This window comes from Apteryx rowi, unplaced genomic scaffold, assembly GCF_003343035.1.
Source record: "Apteryx rowi isolate R43461 unplaced genomic scaffold, aptRow1 scaffold_35, whole genome shotgun sequence".
Taxonomy (NCBI): Eukaryota; Metazoa; Chordata; class Aves; order Apterygiformes; family Apterygidae; genus Apteryx; species Apteryx rowi.
Window position 1 is genome coordinate 2,019,301 of NW_020449974.1, and position 9,077 is coordinate 2,028,377.

Consider the following 9,077-nt stretch of genomic DNA (forward strand, 5'->3'; position numbering starts at 1 on the left):
TAAAACAAAACCGCGCTCAAAACGACGGGTGGCGTTTGGGCAGAAAAGACCGGGCGAACCCGCTTTTCCCAAATCTCTCCCTTCTGCATCAGTTCGCGATCCGCCGGGCRTCAAGGAGCGAGGTTCCCCGCTCAGGCCCCACGGCTGGGGGCCGCTCACCGCGCCGGGGTCCAGAGGGCTCCTGATTGACCGATCGTCCTAACCACCCTTGGATTTAGCGGCACGGTTTTCGGAGCGCGCGTTTAGTCGCTCGGCCTTCGAGTCGGCAAGGGGGGGGGCGAACGGCGGGCGAACGGCTTCTTTCAAGGTCAGCGAAGACCACGGCAAAAGGGCGCCGCAGATAAAAAGAGAGAAAAAAAAAAAAAGGGGGAAAAAAGCTAGATTATTTAAATCTTTTCAGAAGAGGCAGCACTGCCCAAGAGGTTCTTCCTCAACCCGATGGGAAACCTCGGCAGCCTGCCCTAGACGAGTTTTCCAGCCAGCGGCTAAAACGCACGCTGCAGACTAAAACGCGTACAAACTAAAATGCAAATTCACACGTTACACAGCAGCCTACACGCAGGAAATTTTCCCAAAGTTTTGGAGAAATTTTGGAGAAGGTTAGGGGTCTACAAACCAAGCTGTTGGAGGCCGCCGCCCCGCAAGAAGCGTTTTCGCAAAGCTGCCGAGCGCAGCCGAACCTTGCGAATGGGAAATCCTTTGCTCGCAAAGCTGCAAAGAAAAGCCATGGCGAGCAGGACGCCTTTCCCGCCATCTCGCTCCCGCATCCTCCTGGCTCGCCTCCGAAAATAATTTGACCCCCTGCAACCCGAAGCCTGGCCGCAGCTTTACGGCCGAGTTTCTAAACCYGGGCCTCAAGTTATGCTTCTGAAGTTTGGTACCTAAGAGCGGCACAGTGGGCGAAACAGAGAAGTCTGATAGATGCACCAAGCGCTGAGCAGCAGCGGAAGATACCCGGGGATGTATATATTTATTTGCAGGCTTCTCGAACATATCCATACGAGCTTAACTTCTGCAACGAGAGTGGGACGTGATTATCTGTTGGCACAATAAAAAATTATTCAAGCTGTAAAGCAGCAGGATAGTTTTCATGTTGTCCTGCACTGATATCTAAGAAAAACAATTTTATATATATATATATATATATATATATATATATATATATATATGGCACCTCAAAACCTTCAGGTTCAGGGCCAAAATCTCGCTGTGCTGTATGTGTGCAATGCCTTGAACAAACGGCTGCTCTTTCCCAGAAAACTGCTGGAATCTTTCTAAACCACTAAAATGCCTTTTTTTTTTCCCCTTCTCCTTTTTTTAATTAAAGGAAGTCCTGTTCTTCATATTTCTCCACTCCTTCAGCACAATTCACTTCCCGAGCGTTTCGAGAGCTGCCTTTYGGAAGCTCGCAGGAACATCATGACTTTCATGTCTCTCGCTCCGGCCTCCCAGGAGGCTCAGATGGGTGCGCAGGGCGGCTGGTCACCCCGGAGCCAGACCTGGGATGCGTTTTTGGCTTTTCTTCCACTAGGACACCATGGAGGACAAGTCACTTCTCCCTCCGTGCCCGTTTCTTCTCCTACCTTTTATTAGGGGCTGCCCCAAACGATCTGGGTCCGCGCGGCAAGCGTAGCACAGTCTTTTACAGAAGTAAACCGGGCCAAATGTTGTAGATGTGGAAAACCAGAACTGAACACGTGGAGCTACAGACCAAGTCCGCGCTGAACACAATAAAGTAACGCCCTTGCCACCTCATCGCCCTTGGCAATACCTTCCTCGGTGACTTTTTTTTCCACTCTGGCAAACAAGGAATGATTTTAGTTGCACGGTGTCCAGCTGCGCTGGCTCCGAAGAGGGTACAGACAGGGCAGAGCCACCATGGGCTTCCCCCAGAAAACTCTTCCAGCCTCCAAGGCTTCGGGGCTTACGCTCGTAGCCTGACACACACCTGACGTTTCTCCACTGCAAAGCGGGGAAACTGCAAAGCGGTCCTAGTATCTTCCTAGATTATCAAGGAGACCTAGCCTACAGCTTTTTTTTTTTTTTTTTTTTTTTTTTTTTTTTACAGGTCCTCCCTTTCTTTTTCCAAAAGCAGAAAACCTTCCCCAGGTTTGCCAAGACCTCACTTCAGGTCACATCAGCAATTAGCACTTTAGCTATCATCCGAAAGACCGTGAAGGACAAGACTGCTATTTCCAAGAGCGAGCTAAGGGATGCGCAGCGGGGCCCAAGCCACCGCTCTGATTAACAGGAGCCCCAGCGAGCTGCAGCGCACGCTGACGCCAGGAACAGACTTCAGATGCGGCAAGCTCTCCAACACGTACGATGACGTAACTTATCAATGCAAGTCAGTAATATCACCTCTTCGGCAGCCGCTGTTTGTGATGAAAAGTGCTTGAGATTCCCAGAGTGTAAATAAGGATATTAACTCTGAAAATGCTGGTTTGAAAGCAGGTGACGAGCCCCATACAATCCCAGGGAGAGAAGAAGAGCATTTGTTGGCTTGCAAACACCGTGGAGCTCGTCACTGTGGCTAAATCACCGAGTTCCAGCTGTTATCAGCGTTCCCAACGGCAGTATTGCTCCAGAAAAGCCCCAAAGAGACCTAAATGGCTTGCAGGCCACCCCATTCACATCATCTCTGACGACTGCCCTTTCCACCACCCGGTTGACCCCCAAACAAAGCACGGCCACGTTCCAGCAAAAGGGGAGCCCGCAGGAACACAAAACGCCACGTAAGGAACGGATACCAAAGAGAAACGGGGGAGGCAAGGAAGGATGGCCAGACATCTCCTTCTGGGGAACCCTCCACAAGCCGACTTCTCCTGGTGGGGGGAAGCATCCGAGCGCAGACCCCGTGAGACATCTCGCAGCAGTTTGACGGTGCACACGAGAAGCGCCAGCTGCTCCCAGCAGTACCAGAGCAAGGTCACGGCGGACGGGGTGGAGACCCAGCCAAGTTAAACCCACGGGCTTCAGATCATCACAACCGTCGTAAATCCAAGAGATGATTTCGAAACACCAGACGTGATACGTGAACGTAGTCGTCCAAAGGGGAGGTTCAACCCCCGAACGATCCAGCGCCAATTGATTCACTGCTCATACTTGAATCAAGCTTTCCTGTCACCTATTGCTTAACGCAGCTACACAACATCTGCAAGTTGGAACGCGTCAGACTCCGGGTTGAAGCCTGCCGTGCTCCCTCAGCTACTCAGTACCTCTCCGATCCGACCTCTGACATCCTTTATCGATCTAGCATAGCATGTCAAACAACATTTCGGCCCCCCGAGTTACAAATATAGATCTCTCAGCTCCCCATCTAAGCAAGGAATTAGTAACCATCGGTCAAGGCTTCCAGCAGCTGRGCGTCCAGACGCTCAGAAATCGGCTCCTGAAGACGCCCCGGTGGCTCTGTCTCACTGCAGCATATCTCACACCGAAGACCGGCTCGGATTTCCCAGCCAGGCATTCCCCCTTGCCATTGCTCCAGGGCGCCGTCTAAAAAGGCGTTGACGGAGCACTTCAACAGGGGGATGAAGAAGACAAATGAGGACGCGGCCTCAGCCCTCGCCGCCCGGGCCAGCGGATGCCRGTGGAAAAGTTGACCCCAGCCCGCACTGCTGAAGAAGGCAGCGGGACAGACGAGCAGTGATCCCGTGTGCGTTCCCGGCACCCGCTGCGACACAATTCATCTCATGCTTCGCAGGTCAGCGGTGGAAGCACTGGAAGCCAGGAAGGATGCCTACACCTCCCCTTCCTCTAAAAACCACAGATTTTGYGGGGGAAAAGAATAAGGGCCAAGCAAAAGAATAAGGACACCCTCCTCGAAGGGCCAGAAAACCACCACGGTTTTGGTTCAACTGTCGTGCAGGATGTGGAAGCCCTCGTTATAGCAATAACAAGCTCGCAAGCACTCAGCTGGCACGCTAAGGACACGCCAAATCGGGTCACAAGCAACTTTTCACGAGCGGGAACCCCTTCGCCTGTTCATTTCTCCGCGAGGAAGGGAAGAGGCGGTGGTTCACCTCCCTCACCGCAGACGTCCTCGGCTGCCCGCGGCAGTAAAAGGCTTGCAAACAACCCGAGCGATACGTACGCCTCCTCTTCTTTCCCACCAGCCTGCGATGCCTGGCTTYGGTCTCGCGCGCAGGAGACTCTGCTCGGAAGGATGGGTGGCACACCACGACCTGTCTCGGACAGGAGRGGCGGAGGCCGCATTTGTGTCAACGCTTCTTGATTTCCATCTCGGGGCCAAATTAGCATTAATCACGCCATGCAAAATGAAACTGCTTCAACAGGAAAGAATTAGGGCAACCAATTATTCCGGGATAAAGAGGCCTTACTTCCTAAGCAAGGCATCTATCTGCCTGCAGAATAAAAGAGGACATTCTCCTATATGCAATTTTGGAAAAAAGAAAAAAAAAAAGCCCCTGCGCCAGTTTTAAAAGATTACTAACCTCAACTCCTGTTACAGTAGCCACCAGGATTTCCTACATGACCAACGTGCCAAAACCCAACCCACACTCGGTTGTTTTGATTTTTGCTATCAAAACTGCAGCCATCATAAACACAGTGGTATCGCATGCGTAACCACAGCAAAAGCGCCTTTGGTGACCACTTTAGATGCTTAAACGCAGCAGAGCTTTCAGCTCCGCAGGCCCCGATGCAGGGCAGGGAGGAGAGGCGAAGAGCAGGCGCGCCGGCTTCCCCGCGGCCTGAAACAAGGTTTCCCAAAACCAAGATGCCCAAGCTACGGGGAAACGCCGAGAGGAGGAAGGCAAGTGGCTTTCCTCGCCGCGCCRGCCTCCGTGAACCACCTTCGGGTCGATACTGCGGTTCATTCATTCGCAGCCAGCTTTAGCTGGACGACATAAACTCAGACCGCGCTGTCGCGGGAGCAGCGCGCAGCGGAGCGCGCACCAGCTAGCAGGCGCTTATCCAAGCCCCAGGCTCGGTGTTTGGTGGCCCACGTCGCACTCGCCGCCCCCCCACCACATCTGTATTCCCATCACGATTGCGCTTACGGGGGTGCACCGCGCTAACGACACCCAGGGAACGCCGAACCGCCGAGCATCCAAGGCTGGATGTCGCTCAGCAGCCGTCAAATCGGACTGACGGTTAAACCSCCCCCTCACTCCGTAATTTCAAGCCGTGTCGTTTCACCACCAAGGTTGCAATTAGATCCCTATCTCCCGCTTCCACTTCTCTTCGCCTCGAACCGGCCCAGCGCCCGCGGCGCGGCGGGGAGGCTCTGCCACACGCCTGCTGCCAGGACGTGCAGCAGGGCGCGGAGCTACGGCGACGGTGCAATCGTACGGTGAATCCGAGCGTGGTGAATCGAGAGAGCAGCAAGCGGTGGGGTCGAGCGCGGCACCGGGCGCTGTACGGAAACGCCGAGGACGGAGCAGAAGAGTTGATGTTCGGCCCTGGCAGCTAGCTGTGCCCGGACATCAGGCTTATTCCCGCAGGGCATGGAGTGGAGGGCAGCGAGTATGAGCCCTGATGGGTCCCCCCACCATCGCTTCCTCCCTTGCAGCCCAAAGAGGTGGCCCACCGTCACACTTGGACCTTGCTGCACCACAAGACAGCCGACTCTTGCACTGCAAAACACCCACGCTGGTCAGTACGGCACGGATACCCCCAAAAAGCACAGACCGTCTTCACAACATTTGCCAGGACCATTCCGGAGGTGCAGATGAAATTCGAGGTCTCTTAAGGAAACCAGCCAGAAAAAAAAAGTAAGGACGAAGCTACCTCAGGACGAATGGCTCAGCAGATCCACACGTGGGACGGCACATGACGGCATCTGCCGAGCCCACGACAAACTTCCCTTGAGCTTTGATTACAAACATGAGTTTTAAACGCTGCCAGGTATCAGAGAAATGAGAACTGCAACTGGATCAGGTCTATCTCCGGCAATAGCCAGGCCCAGCTGCTCCTGGGGAAGATCAAAGAAGCCTTGCTGGACAGTTACAGATGGAAGAGCTTACTTACCAGTAAATCTCCTCCTAAACCCTTCACGTCGTGATTAAGCACGACGGCTCATACCCCACATATTAAATATTAATCCTAACATAACTGGCGATGTKTCGATTATCCCGTTTGGATAACCGAGCGTTTGGAGCAGCCGATTCCTTCTCGAGCCCGAACGTCCTCGCAAACGTGCCTAACAGTGCAAAGCAGCACCTCTCAGCAGCGATCAAAGCCTCGTAGCCGGCGATGCTCTGCTCAGCTTCGGCTCGCAGTCTGGCAGCAAACCAGCTGGATCTCACCGCTTCCTGATGAAAAGCGGCACGGCATCAGTAGCGAAGCAGTTAAGAGCACTGCAGCGAATCAGCCCACGACGACAAACACGGACATTTCCTACCTCTTCACTCCACGGTCTCTTCCTGCCTGCAGGCTTGGAAGATGCCCATGTGCCTGGTCACACTCAAATGATTTCCACCGCGACAGGAAAGACTTGGGATTTGTTTCATTTTAAGAGGAAAACTCAGATTATGAATGGGAGCAGAAGAAACTACAAAGCTCGTCAGGGCTGACCTCCTTCCTATACACCACCAGCAATATCGGCCAGGAGTTTGTGCAGCCGGCTGACAACTCGTGACCTTACTGAAGCATTTGGGCACCGCATCCTATCCAGAAAGCATAACAAAGTGCTACCATAAAAAAAACCACACAAAACCCAACAACCTCCACGTGCTTTGCCCCGCACACCATTTAACATCAAGGGCTGGGACAGCAACAGTTTCCTGAAAACACACAACAGCTCTACATAACACCTTGGAAGCGAAACTGAGAAAGTATTACACGTTCTCATCGAGTACCGGAGAAATTTAGGTAAGCTGGGTTTAAGCACAGAAGTATCAACCCTCAGGAAAGCAGCTCAGGATCACCAATGTCCCCACACAGTCACTACGCAGGAGTTAAAACTAACCCGAAAGACAAGCGGAGGACACGTGGTGTAACCCGTTCCTGCCAGCGCTTCAGGGCATCGCGCGCGCCGCAGACCAAAGCCACCAAACCACCAAGCAAAGCGGGTGTGAAAGGGACAGATCTAGGTCATCGACTGCAGGAGACAGGGGAAAGAGGGAACACGAGATACTCCTCCATAAGGATGTTAATTTAGGGCTTTAACCAATATTATGGATCCATAGAAAGCATCGGTTATTTGAGAGAAACATTTTAGGAAACCGGAGCTGCGCGTTCTGGTCGTTTGAAAGCAACACAGCAAGGTCAACGGCAGGAGACTGATGCTGCTGGAAGCGGGAAACGCCTATTCCCAGCACCTCCCAGTATCCCCACTGGTTTAACCGTTTCATAAAAATCAGGCAAACCCCCAAACGCGCACAAATGACTCTTGTAAATCTGCTTAAGAGACCGGAAAGCGTATATAAACCCGGGCGCTCACTTCGGCTGATGCGGTTACCTTCTCCGCCATCAGGTGTTGGAGCGCCGCGAATTCACGTGAAAAACGGAGAGACAAACCGCCATCGGGTCCGTAGTTTTAATTCCCGATCCTTTTTCGTGCCCGCTGCAAATCAGAGCCCGAAGCAAGGCCGGCTGATCCGCGGCGCCAGTCAATACGTTTCGGCTAGCAAACGCCGGAGGCGCGACAGAAGCGTCCCTCTGCGCGAGGGGACGACGTCGCGGCTGTCGGCGGTGCCGCCGCGCGGCCCTAAGCGCCGCGAGCTCCGCTAGCATCCCCGTCCCTTCCCCTCCCGCTGCATTTTCCTCTCTAGAAGCCCTTCGACAAAAATGAAGAAAAATCCCTGAGCGTTTTCCAAAGCACCCTGCGTGCTCCCAGCAAGCTTCTACCGACCGCAGAGAAAGGATGACTAATTTTTTAATTTACTGATTTTTTTTTTTTAGCATAATACAAAAGCCAGAGGATCTCGTTTCCCTCCCGCCCTCCGCTCCCCCCCTCGCCCAGCGACCCAAGGAACACGGGCCGGGCTCCTCGCGCGGCAGTACGCGGATTTTTCACGTCGCTCCATATTTAGCAGGAGGCAAAACATAAAAAAATAAATAAAATAAATAAAAAAGCCTCCCTTCCTTCCTGTCACATTTTCCATCCCTTGATGACATCGAAGACCAGAAATAAGCAAACGCTCGCCGAGCGGAGAGAGGACACGTCCACCAGAACGCGGGAGAGCGAGAGGCCGGGCAGCCCGGGCATGCAGCAGGCAAGCGCCCTCCGATCCCAGATGGGTAGGGAGACACCAGGATCGTGGAAAATCTCCGCTACCTATCCAGGAAAAAAAACCTCCCCTCCGAGATGCAAGGCATTTCGGAGGTCTGCAGCTTCCGGACTTTCGCAGCAGGCGCCCCCCAGCCCGTCAAGCACCCGTTTGACTCCGGCAGCTCCGTTGGGAAACGCGGGAACACGGCGGCTCTGCCAGGGCCCCCGAATGCGTCTCCCGAGCCATCCGGATTTTCATCAGGAAGCTTCCGCCGAGCGGCCCGGAGCAGAGCCCGCCAGGGCCGGGAGCTTCCTCCGCGGAGCCCCGTTCAAACGCCGCTCGCTCCCTTTAACGCCGCGCCGTCTCCAGGCCTGTCCGCGGGGTGGGGAAGAGAGGGCGATCCCGGGAGCACGGCGCGGGCGGAGAGGCCCCCCCCACCCCGGGACCCCGCAATTGCCACGGGGCTCGGGAGCGACGACCTCCCTTTTCCAAAAAATAAAAATAAAGGGGATAAAACCACCCCGCAGGCGAGGAGGGGGCCGCGCTCCCCCCAACTCCGGCTGCCCCACGCCGCCGCCGCCGGGGTTAACTTTAGGAGAGGGTCCGGGAAGGGGGACACGAAACGCAGCCGCAGGCCTTTGCCCCCCCCCGCCCCCGTGCAGAGCGGCGATGCCGGCGGGGGGGCGACCTGTAGGGCCCCACGCACAGAGCCCCCCCGATGCCCCAATAGGGCCCCATGGGTGCCCCCAAGGACCCCATAGGGCCCCACGGACACCCCCAAGGCCCCCCCCCGGACTCCACAGGGCCCCTATAGGGCCCCACGGACACCCCCAAGGCCCCCCCCGGACTCCACAGGGCCCCTCTAGGGCCCCACGGACACCCCCAAGGCCCCCCCCG